Here is a 13,311-nt window from a genome sequence, read left to right on the forward strand (position 1 = left end):
TACCATTTCACTCAGCACAAAAAGCAGAGCTCATGGCTTTAATACGTGCCTGTGAGCTACATTTGGATAAGCATGTGACAATTTACACAGACAGCCGCTATGCGTTTGGCGTTGTACATGACTTTGGCACATTGTGGAGACAAAGAGGATTTAGATCTGCTGATGGAAAACCGATTGCTAATTCTGATCTTGTGCAAAGACTTTTGCAGGCTATACAGCTACCATCGGCCGTTGCAGTTGTAAAAACAAAAGGACACAGTACAGCTGACACAGACGAAGCAACAGGTAATGCCCTAGCAGACATGACTGCCAAGGCTGCAGCTGCGTCGCAGCTCCCACCTCCACAGGAAGTATTATCTGTGCCCCTACAGCTGCCACTTGTTACACTCCCAGACTATTTAGACACAAATGTTGATTTAAAATTCATACAAGAGCAAGCCTCTGCATGTGATTACACCTATTGGGAGAATAATGACTGTACCTTAGATGACAGAGATGGCTTATACAAAATCTTGAGGGTTTGATTGCCCTCCCGTCTTCCCTGCTGCCAGTCCTTGTCCGACATTTTCACGGCGTGAGTCATGTCGGACAAAGAGGGGTAATAGGGGCAATAAAATCAAGATTTGTAATTGAAAAAACATTGCATGCAGTAAAAAGCATATTAGCAACTTGTTTAACATGTGCACGAACTAATGTAGGAAAACCAAAAGCAGAACATCAGCATTTACCACAACCAGATTTTCCATTTCATACATTACAAATTGATTTTACACACATGCCAGCGCAAGGAAGCATCAAGTACTACCAGGATCAATTTAGTAAATGGGTAGAAGCTTATCCAACCTCAAAAGAAACTGCAGAAGTAGTCTATCAAAAGTTGAGCAATGAAATAATACCCAGATTTGGAATACCTCACCAGATTAACAGTGATAGAGGACCCTCATTTACATCAGAAGTAATTCAAAAGTGTGCCAAAACTTTAGGAATAGACTGGAAATATCATGTGCCATACCACCCTCAGAGTTCAGGAGTTGTAGAAAGAATGAATAGGACCATAAAAAATCGCCTGACTAAAGCAATGATAGAAACAGGAATGACCTGGATCAAATTACTTCCTCAAGTCCTCTGCGAGATTAGAATGACTCCATCCGCAGCAACCAAATTATCTCCATTTGAAATAATCATGGGAAGACCATTTCCAACACCATGGTCAGCTTCCAGAGGGGCACCACTATTAGAAGGTGATGTAGATACTGCATTGTCCGACTATGTTCACAATCTGGTAGAAACACTGAATAATAACTATCAGAAAGTTTGTCTCTCCCAGCCTCTCCCCCCCACAGCTCCAACGCACCAGTGGAGACCAGGAGATGCGGTGTTGGTGAAGCCGCTAAAACCAAGGACACTCTGGGAGGCCGCGCGTTTTCCAGCCCCCAGGCTGTACTGGCAGTGACGAGAACCAGCATCCTCACGGACGGACAACCTCAGTGGATACACGCCAGCAGGGTTAAGACCAGCCCAATCAGACCACCTCAGGCGTCGGATCAAGCAGACGACATCTCAGGCGGGCCAGCGCCGGGAACCAGAACAAATAAACACACACGGGTAGATGACATCTCAGGCGAGCCAGCGCCCGGATCCAATCCACCTACACACACGCAATCACTGATTAACACACAAAGCCTGAGAGAGCCAAGACTCAGAGAGCTCTTTGATGCTTCACCTGAACAAAAACAAGGTACTTGAACATCCAGCAGGAATAGAAAGCCAAGAGTACCACATGATGTCTAAACTGATAAAGCTAGACTCATTTCATCCTGATAATGGAGAAAATGAAATGCCCATTGTCATGACACGGCGCTTATTCAATGTCTCTCGAACCTGGGACCAGGCCAGGAGACGACTGAAGAACTGTGTTTTTTCTTATATATTTAGGTTATTTATCATATCTATCGCATTAACCTTAGGATTTCTCTTTGCTATTTTGTATTGTAAACTGCAACCATGTTCACATTTCTGCAGGTCATATTTTGCTGACGATACCTCATGCTCTATTTTGCAAGACACCTACTTAATGCACTCCTCACGCTCCCTAAAATCAGTAAATGACAACATAGACGCCACTAATAAACCCTTTTATGCGCCTTCTAGAGCAGGAGTTAACTCTTGGTATGAAAATGCTAGAACAGCTGCTCGTGATTTAGGAAACAGTAATTGTTATGTTTGTTCAAAGGGTAATCCAGAACAGGTTATAGTAGGATACCCCATATCCGGTTTCCCCCTCACTGAGGGACTAGAGAAAATCGGCGGAGATAATGCTCTCCTTAAAGACGCTTTACAGTTGACTCTGAGCCCTCTCGACTGCTTACTTAGACACGCACACACACCAACTAACCCTGAGACTCCATTAGGCGAATTATTGAAGTTATCTAATGACACCGCAGGGACCTGCGCCCCAATGAAACGCCCTAAGACTAGGTTAAAGCCCTCACTACCCCTAGGACAGATCCCTTTCCATTTTAATACTAGTATGATATGTCTGCGCAGACTAAAGTTAACTGGCCCAGACACCCACATAGATTATACAAAGGATAACTATACATTCTTCTCTGACTCCCCAGGTGCACGCTGTAATGAGACATGGCTAGCTGTCTCTGTGGCTGAAGTTTTATCATATCTGGAGGAACACACACACAGTTCAAGTTCGAGCGGAGAATCGATCATTGTTCCCCCAGAGGGTGTCTTAAATGATACTGACTGGGGGGAGTTAGTTAAATCACACATGGTCACGCGTCTAACTAGAGCAATCCCTAACGGTTATTGGTTGTGCAATAATACTCTTAGATTAGCTCTACCTGTTAATTGGACCGGTACCTGTGGTCTAGTGACCGTTGATGTATGCTGTACTTTCATTCCCAATAACACCGCCCCTAACGGTTCATTCACACAAGCTATGAATAAACTTGAAGCATTGCAGATAGAACTAAGAGCCAATGCAGGTCACGGTCAGTGGCTAGACAAGTGGCTACAGGACACGTTTGGAAAATGGAAGGAACTAATTGTAGCCTTTGTAACCGTTGCAGCATGTTTTCGATGATTATTGTCTGTTGTGTGATACCATGTATACGCTCTCAGAATTTTTGATATTAAGCTTGCTCGAAGGACCAGTTACATTTATGATTTGTTTTACGTTTATGATTTGTCTTTAGATTATGTTATTACATTCTGTCTTTATACTATGTTATCATTTCATGATAAAAGGAGAGAACTGTTGTGATATTTTGATACTACGGTTAGCATTTACAGGATATTGTTTTGTAGTAATATTATACAGGAGAACTGTTACTCAATAAGGCCCATTTACTAGTTGTTTTTCTCTTTCTCTGTGACCCAAGAATTGATGTGTAAGAATCACAGGCTGGTACCCCAAGGTCGAAAATACCACAGAGACGAGACCACTTCCTTACTCCCATCCTCCCTTTCTTATGATTTAGAAAAGAGCTTGTTAAAGGCCAGGTGGTTCGTTTCAGAATTCACTAATGAAAGAACTCTGTATTCTATGTCTAGGAGTGTATTTTGCTGGGATGATCATAAATTGTAGCTGAACTGATAAACTACACAAAGGATACTTCTTTGCTCACAAGGCAGGAAGACGTTTCCTTATTTGGTCTGTACCGGTTTGAACTGAGAATCTGCTGACACACGAACCTTTTTTTCCTCTATATAAACTGTTGTGTACTTAATAAACCTTTGAGTCGATTTGGGAAGGCAACCTGAAGCAGTCTGTGTTTCCTTGTTCTCCCAAGCTGCTCCCGACGTCGTAACTAACCCAGCTGAGCGGCATACCTGAGTGTTACTTTGAATAATTGGAGGGAAACCGGGACGGAGATTTTCTCTTCAATTCCTACTTTTGGTCTCTACCTCTTACTTAATGTACACTACCACTGATTACACTGCACCTTATATTGCACCTGCTCCTTTATTTTGCACATATTACCTGTATATATCTGTGTATCTTTTATTCTAAAATAAGACTACGAGCGATTCAGAAGACCCCTATGAAAAGACCATCAAGGGAACAGTTCACCCTGCCCGGAATAGGGTTACCGGGGCCCTGCCCTGGAGCCAGGTCCGGTGAGGGTGCCCGAGGGCAAGCGTCTGGTGGGCCTTAGTCCACGGGGCCCGGCCAGGCGCAGCCCGAAAAAGGGACATGGGCCCGTCTTCCTGCCGGCCCACCACCTGCAGGAGGCACCGTATAGAGGTCGGGTGCAATGTGAGTTGGCCGGCGGCCAGGAATGGAGATCCTGGCGGACCGATTCCTGGCTACCAAGACTGGCAATTGGCACATGGAATGTCCGAATTGCCCAATTGTCACCTCTCTGGTTGGGAAGGAGCCTGAGCTAGTGCGTGAGGTTAAGAGGTACCGGCTAGATATAGTCGGGCTCACCTCAACGCATTGCCTGGGCTCTGGAACCAGTCTCCTGGAGAGGGGCTGGACTATGTCTCAGTCTGGAGTTGCCCCTGGTGAGAGGCGTCGGGCTGGGGTGGGTATCTTGGTATCCCCTCAGCTTACTGGGTTTCTCCCAGTGAACGAGAGGGTTTGTTCCCTTCACTTTTGGGTCAGGGAACGGGTCCTGACTGTCATCTGCGCTTATGCGCTGAGTGGCAGGTCTGAGTAGTACCCAGCCTTCTTGGAATCCCTGGGTGGAGCACTGGAGGGTGCTCCCCCTGGGGACTCTGTTGTCCTACTGGAAGTCACATGGGTAACGACAGTGAGACCTGGAAGGGCGTGATTGGGAGGAACGGCCTGAACCCAAGCGGTGTTTGGTTATTGGACTTCTGTGCAAACGACAGTTTGGCCATAACAAACACCATGTTCAAACATAAGAGTGTCCATAAGTGCACGTGGCACCAGGACACTCTAGCCCACAGGTCGATGTTCGATTTTGTAATCGTATCACCAGACCTGAGTACATATGTTTTGGACACTCGGATAAAGAGAGGGGCTGAGCTGTCAACTGATCACCACCTGGTGGTGAGTTTAATCAGGTGGTGAGGGAGGACACCGGACAGACCTGGCGCGCCCAAACGTACATTAAGGTTGTGTTGGTAACGTCGAGCAGAGGCCCAGTCCGCGAGATCTTCAACTCACACCTCCGGCAGAGCTTCAATAGCATTCCGAGGGAGACTGGGGACATTGAGTCCGAATGGACCATGTTCAGCACCTCCATTGCCGAAGCCGCTGCACTGAGCTGCGGCCACAAGGTAGTTGGTGCTCTCTCCCTCTCTGTCTTTCACTCACACAGACACACACACCACCACAATCAACTTTGCTAAATTGCGAATGAAAAACATTGACCAGGCAGCTGTAATTTAGCAGGAATGTCCATCCAACTCTTTTCGCTGTTGTTGCGGTCGTGATCATTTTTTGAGGCCACATCGAAAAGGCTTGGATGAGCTTGCCAAAGTTCTACAAGTTGTGCCTTCATCGCTTGTGTCCAGATCACACGCTGCACTGTCATGCTACTCCTTCCTTTTCACTTCCATTTCTGTGTTTGCGCGTGTGCAGTGTGAGAGCCTGCGTTAAATCGACTCGTTGCACTGGTTCAACAGTGCGATACCCTCACAAGGGGCAACCAGGATTTCAAACAGGTTTGATTTTCTTGCGACTAGACGATTGCTGATCGGGAGCTGGTCGTGAGGTGTTAATCGCTTCTTGTTACCCCATGTATACTACACGGTGCATGACACATGATTAAGGCGAAACTCGGGCCGATCCCCAAAATGGTCGCACGACTGAAAAATCGTCTCAAAATGGGCCAAAAATCGCACAGTGTATGCCCAGCTTAATCAGATATAATGAGACAAGGGGAAGTAAAACTAGATACTAGAATTGGATGTCTTGAGACCGGTCTTGGTCTCGAGACCACTTTTACGTGGTCTTGGTCTTGTCTTGGTCTTGTCTTGGTCTCGGATCCCTCGGTCTTGTCTTGGTCTCGCTGTCTCGGTCTTGCTGTCTCAGATCGACATAGTGGTCGGGAGATTTGGAGTCAACCATCGGCAAAGCAGGGGGGTGGCTTACTGGGCTTAAGCCCGGATCATTTTTTTCAGAAACCCGGGGTCTTTTGGAGTGTAATTTGTTTCATAGTTAGATGCCTGACTGAAAACTGTATAAAACAAAAACTACACACAATATTCGAAGCGCATAGCGCACAGTCGTAAATTCCCCCTAATTTTGGTATGATCCGAGCTCAGGCACTAGGCGACAGAGCACAGCACTTAGCATGTGAGCGAGGGGGGAGAAGCTGCTGCCTGCGAGTTTGCTGTAGGAGAAGCGCAGCCAGGCAGACAGAGGAGAGCTTAAGTTTGATCAGGTACCAAAGCAAATCATTTGCACTGTACAGATAATGTAAATATGATGGTGTATCACAAAAGATTGATATCAAACTGATCACTTGACCCATATTACGTCACTTGCTCTTCGAGTGAATCAACAAATGGCGAAATGAAAAGCCGATCAACAATAATGCTGGGGGTTTTTTGTTTTTTTTAGAGAGTCTTAGCTTTCAAAGAAAAAACTCTGGTAGTATTTTATATATTATGCTTTGTATGTTGTTCAGTATATTTCGATGCAAAACAAGAGGAATTTCAATACGCAGCAGTATATTCACAGTTTAAACCAGATATTTACATACACTTTAGGGGAAAAAAGCATGAAAAGATTTTTTTTTTCCGGTTAAACATCAATTTAGAGTAAACTTGTTTTGTTTTGGATAAATAAATATTGAAATATCTTTTGAATTGGTTAAATGTCAGAATAAAGAGAGACAGAGCTGTCTATTTTTTATCACTTTCATCAAATGTAGGAGTACATATACACCAAGTTTGTTGTTAATTAATAAGAAAACTCCAGACGATTCCATTCTGAGCTGAAGAAGCTTCTGATAGGTTAGCAGAGTCCATGTGAGTAAATTGGTGGCACACCTGTGGATGCATATAAGGCAAAACACAGAGCCTGTTTCTTTGACATGGGAAAATCAACAGATGTCAACCAAAACACCAGGAAAAGAATTGTGGACCTCCATAAGTGTGGCTCAGTTTGAATACAATTTGGTGCCATTTGAAATTAAGAAATACAGATAGTTTCTCTCTTTACTCTTAAAGTTAACAAATATGTTTTTTAGATTTATCAATCTAAAAAAATAAACATTTAGTCTGATTTGATGTTACACTTAAAAAAGTGTTTTTGTTTTTATCTGAAGAGTGTGTAAGTGTCTGGTTTCAACTGTATATTTGATGATGTTGGTGTTTGGCTTGATTGTCAGCACAAAGAGGGAGAGAGAGGAACAGAGAGGGAGATGGAGGAGAATGAGGACAGAACAGAGATGGAACAAGAGCAGGTGAGACAGACATGTTAGTCAAATTGTTGTTTGCCAAAACTCATCCTTTCTCATCCTTTCTCATATCTTTTTAGATACCATTTGTTACTTTTCAAATTCTATATTTATTAAGTTATGCAGGCTTGTTTGCACAACAAGGCTAAATAGTTATATTAACTTTTCTGAATCTAAATAGTGTACTTTGGTAGAAAAAAAATAAGTGTAGTGAGTAAATCGGTTTGGCTGAGATTAGAGTTATTAGAATAGATTAGATAAAATAAAACTTTATTAATCCCCCGGGTGGGTTCCTCCTTGGTTTTCACACAGCTGACTAAACGTCAAACAGAAAACTGATTAAACAGAAGTGTGAGATGGTCGAGAATTCACGCCAGTGTCCTGTTATGTTTTAGATAGCAAGGAGCAGACGGCCGAGTTTATTAAACTCCACTGAGACAGCGGTGGCGCTAATCAGAAGGCTAGACCAGCGCTCCCCAACCTTTTTTGCGCCACGGACCGGTTTATGCCCGACAATATTTTCACGGACCGGCCTTTAAGATGTCGCGGATAAATACAACAAAATAAAACTAGTACCGGTACTGAAAAAAGAAGATTTATTCATAACACACGTGAAAAGACCCAGGAAAACAGAGTTAACAATAAAAACGATGACAAAATAACGCTGAAAATCGATAAAAACCCTGAAAACCATACATTTCACACCTGAGCCTCAACTCTCGCAGTCCAGTACCAAACGACTCCCCACCGTACCGGTCCGAGGCCCGGGGGTTGGGGACCGCTGGGCTAGACCGTCCAATTCCACAGCCGTTTACTTCTGAGCCGTTTACTTCTGAGGACCCGGCCCACGTAGACCACGAAGGCCGGGTCCTCAGGAAGATGCAGCCCATGAATTTGGACACAACCATCGTGTCATGCGCAAAAGCATCAGCTCTAAGAGCCGTGCTTAGAGAATGCTTTGTAGTGAATCAGAAGAGTCGACTCCCATCAGCGAGAGTCGGCTCCTCACTTAATTTCCTTTCGCTGCTCAGCTCACACAGTGGCTCAGCTATGCTCCAGTCCCTCCATATTGTGGCCAATCGCATGCGAGGATATAGGATAATATCATTATGTGAAAAACAGAGGGTGAGAGACGCGACAGTCACGTGGAGCGTGTGTCTGTCCTCTCAGTAAGTGAGTGAGACAGTAGACAGCGGTTAAGGAGGGCTTTGCGAGCGCATCGCAAAAACACATAAATATGCCTGACACCCGTAAACAAAGCAGCATCTGGCTGCAGTTTAAAGACTTTTTTGTCTCGGTCTTGGTCTCGTCTTGGCTTTGTCTTGGTCTTGACTCGGTCTGTCTTGGTCTTGGTCTCGACACCCTCTGGTCTTGGTATTGTCTTGATCTTGTTTTAGGCGGTCTTGACTACAAGTCTACTAGATGCACACAGGACAAGGATTATCAAAATAAAACGGGGAATGGGAGAAAATCACAAAGATGCCAACTTGACACTTAGACATAGAGACATGACTGACTGGGGAGATAGAGGGAACATGGAGAGAAGAGTGACTAGATGTGGAACACTGGGTAGGCAAAGTAACGGAGACCTAAATCCTAGGAACTAAGAATATAACACAAGCAGAAAACAAGAAAGAGAACCAAAACCATGAATAACAATAACCAAAGAATCTAAATTAACCAACAAACACAAAACACTGGGTCACAGACCCAGTACCATGACACCACCAATCACAATTGTATGGTAGAGTAGACGCAAGTCACTCTTCAGTAAACGGCCCACCTGGAGTTTTCCAAAGGTTTGCCACCTGAAGGACTTTACTCTCAGACTATGAGAAACAAAATTTTCTGATCTAAGATAAAGATTGAACTCTTTGGCATGAATGTCAAGCATCGTCTCTGGAGAAAACCAGACACTGCTCATCACCATCGCAATACCATCCTTACAGGGAAGCATGGTGATGGCGGCATCATGCTGAGGGAATGTTTTTCAGCACCAGGAACTGGGAGACTATTCAAGCTCAAACAAAAGCACACAGCCAAGATGCCAATGGAGTGGTTTTGGGACCCCTCTGTGAATGTTCTTGAGTGGCCGAGCCAGAGCCCAAACTTGAACCTGAATATCTCTGGAAAGATCTGAAAATGGCTGTGCACTGATGCTCCCTGTCCAATTCATTGAGCTTGAAAAGTTTTGCAAAGAACTCAGAAATAGGTGTGCCAAGCTTCTAGCATCATACTGCAAAAGACTTGAAGCTACAAGGTGCTGTAAAAGTGAATCAAAGTATTGAGAAAAAGCTGTGAAGAATTATATATATATGTGGGTATGTGTGGCTGTCAGGGTCCTGGGTCTGAGTGACCCAGGGTCCCTGAGCAGTTTTGGACTTGTCTATTGTATGTATATTTGGTGTTGCTGTCCCTCTTCTCCCTGTTTGCGGATGTGTGTATGTGTTTCTGCAGGCGCCTTCAGGCCTGGTGGGTGTGGCTCTGCTGGTGGACTGGCAAACACCCGAAGCTCCTGCCACACACCTGCTGTTGATCAGGGCTCGTCGGGGGAGCTATTTAGGAGAGTGTTGGAGCTCCCACCGGCGCGGGATCATTACATTAGACTCCCAAGTCAGTGTGTGTGTTTAGGAAGTGCAGATCGTGTGTGTGCCCGCGGGGGTCAGTGTTTAACGGCTGCCTCTATTGTTTTCCTACAGGAGGAACGTGGAGAGGAAGGGCAGCACGCACAGGGTGGGGAGCACGAACACGGACGTCTGAGTGGGAGACACACACGGGAGTCTTGGGGAGCAAAGGGGAAGAATGGTGCATTTATTGTTAACTTCACTGTAAATAAGCGCACTGTCTTTATTCAGAGCTCTGCGCCTGGGTCCTCCTTTCCCTTACATCCCCACGGTTTGCCCTGCCAAACCATGACAGTGGCATTGTGTAGAGAATTTTGAGATGAAACAAAGTAATTAAATCCCTTTTGGAATAAAGCTGTAACATAACGAAACATGGAACAAGTGAAGCACTGTGCATAGTGTTTTTACAACACTGAATGGCTTGATCAGTGTTCTGATCTGCTGATACATTTGAAACTACATCTGTAATTCCTCATTTATTCGGTGGAGCTCGTTTCAGCTATGGTAAAATAACCAAAGAATGTTTTTTCTAAAGCAATACTTGCAATGAGTATTACAGTGTGCCATTATACAGGAGTGCTGATGGCTGAAAAGAAGTTTGTAGGTCTCTTAACCTACAGGGAGTGCAGAATTATTAGGCAAATGAGTATTTTGTCCACATCATCCTCTTCATGCATGTTGTCTGTATAGGCTACTACCAATTAAGCATATTAGGTGATGTGCATCTCTGTAATGAGAAGGGGTGTGGTCTAATGACATCAACACCCTATATCAGGTGTGCATAATTATTAGGCAACGTCCTTTTCTTTGGCAAAATGGGTCAAAAGAAGGACTTGACAGGCTCAGAAAAGTCAAAAATAGTGAGATATCTTGCAGAGGGATGCAGCAGTCTCAAAATTGCAAAGCTTCTGAAGCGTGATCATCGAACAATCAAGCGTTTCATTCAAAATAGTCAACAGGGTCGCATATCTTCCCTTTGGCTTCACCTGCACAAGTGCCAAGGTAGGTTTCCCCAACATAATTCGTTTCCCCTGCGTCGGGAGCACATACTGGGCTCTCCAAATCATGGACAAACAGTATCCCACATTCTTGATTTTTAGTTCACGAACACTTTTTTCTTGTAAAACAAAGGGGGCCTAGCAAAAGAATTTTGGGAACCACTGTTCTAACTGAACAAGAAGTCACAGTTCCAGTTTAATTAAATGTTATCACAGCTATACAGCTTTAGAGGGCTTTGTACGCATCCCGGAAAGAGGTGTAGCAGTGGTCAAGTAGCCACTTCCACGAGTGTTGAAGTGGATGTGTTGGTGGAGTTTCGGTGAGACTTTCTTCAGGTTTCCCTTATTAAAGTCTCCGGCTGTGATAAACGCTGCCTCTGGGTGTGCGATTTCCTCGCTGCTGATCGCGCTGTACAGTTCCCTGAGTGCACGGTCAGTGTCGGCTTGTGGGGGAATGTAAACAGCCGTAATAATCACTGCTGTAAATTCCCTCGGTAGCCAGAATGGCCGGCACTTAATCATCAGGTACTCCAGGTCCGGTGAGCAGAAGGATTTGACCGGGTGCACGTTCGCATAATCACACCAGCTGTTGTTGATCATGAAACACACACCACCGCCTCTGCTTTTCCCAGTAAGATCCTGTGACCTGTCCGCGCGATGCACAGAGAACCCCGGTAGTTGTATTGCGGAGTCCGGTACCTTGTCCGATAGCCAGGTTTCTGTGAGGCAGATCACGCAGCAGTCCCGCATCTCTCGCTGGAATGAGATCCGTGCCCGAAGCTCGCACAGCTTGTTCTCCAGAGACTGCACATTAGCCAGTAATAAACTGGGTAACGGTGGTCTGTTAGTGCGCCGTCTCAGTCGAACCAGAACGCCAGATCTTCTCCCTCTGCGTTGGCGTTTGCGGCCTCCAGGGCCAGAGAACAAAGGCGTCTCAGGTGAGATGAATGGGGGGTCTGCAAACGGAGCGTCCGTGTTGCAAAACTTGAACTCCGGAAAGTTATAAGAAAGACCGTCTTTTATGTCCAGTAAGGTTTGTCGGTCGTACACAAGGAGACATGTGCTACTCGTGAAAAAAATTAAGGAAAAATAAAATTAAACACAGAAGAAAGCCGTTGCTTGGGGGAGCTCGCGACGAGGCTGCCATACTCGGCGCCATCTTGTTTGAGCTTCAATAGGCGGTGCACTGTTGGACGGACCAATCGGAGTCTGCGCTGCGGGACTGTTTTGATCACGCGGACTGGGAAATGTTTCACGTGACTGCTAGGGACATTGATGAGTACACAGACTCAGTCTGTGGATTCATCAGGAAATGAGTGGAAGATGTCGTCCCATCCAGAACAGTTAAATCCTTCACAAATCAAAAACCCTGGATTAACGGAGATGTTCGCGCGGCACTGACGGCACGGAGCACCGCCTTTGCCTCCGCAAACACATCGGACTACAAACACGCACATTACCAACTCCGGAAGACGATCAAAGCAGCCAAACGTGAGTACAGGGACAGGGTGGAGCAACAGTTTGACAACCCTCGGAGTATGTGGCAGGGACTAAACACGATCACAGACTTTAGAGGGAAAACCAGCACACCGCAGACCACGGCCTCTCTGTGTGAGGATCTAAACGTATTCTACGCTAGATTCGACACAGCGAACACCATGAGACCGGACAGTGTGCGCACCGCGGATGACGTCAGTGCGCACACTGTGTCTGAGGAGGATGTGCGGAAGTGCTTCAGGAAGGTGAACGCACGCAAAGCTACTGGTCCGGACGGGATTCCCGGCCGCGTCCTCAGGTCATGCGCGGCTCAGCTGGCTGGAGTGTTCACACACATCTTCAACCTTTCCCTCTCTCTGTCTGTAGTCCCAGCCTGCTTCAAAATGGCCACCGTCGTCCCTGTACCCAAATCCTCCACCATCTCCTCATTGAACGACTGGCGACCTGTAGCCCTGACCCCCATCGTGAGCAAATGCTTCGAGAAGCTGGTCAGGGACTTCATCTGCTCTGCACTACCCGACTCACTGGACCCTCTACAGTTCGCATACCGCCACAACAGGTCCACTGATGATGCCGTAGCCCTGACACTACACACTGCCCTGTCACATCTGGAGAAGAGAGACACATATGTGAGAATGCTGTTTGTAGATTACAGCTCAGCATTCAATACCATCGTTCCCTCGAAGCTGGACAGGAAACTGCAGGATCTAGGACTGAGCAGCTCCCTCTGCAGCTGGATCCTTAGCTTCCTGTCTGACAGACGCCAAGTGGTCAGACTGGGCAGCATCACCTCATCCC

Source organism: Rhamphochromis longiceps, linkage group LG7, assembly GCF_057381845.1.
Source record: "Rhamphochromis longiceps isolate RC_006_pf linkage group LG7, R_longiceps_female_GT1.1, whole genome shotgun sequence".
NCBI lineage: Eukaryota > Metazoa > Chordata > Actinopteri > Cichliformes > Cichlidae > Rhamphochromis > Rhamphochromis longiceps.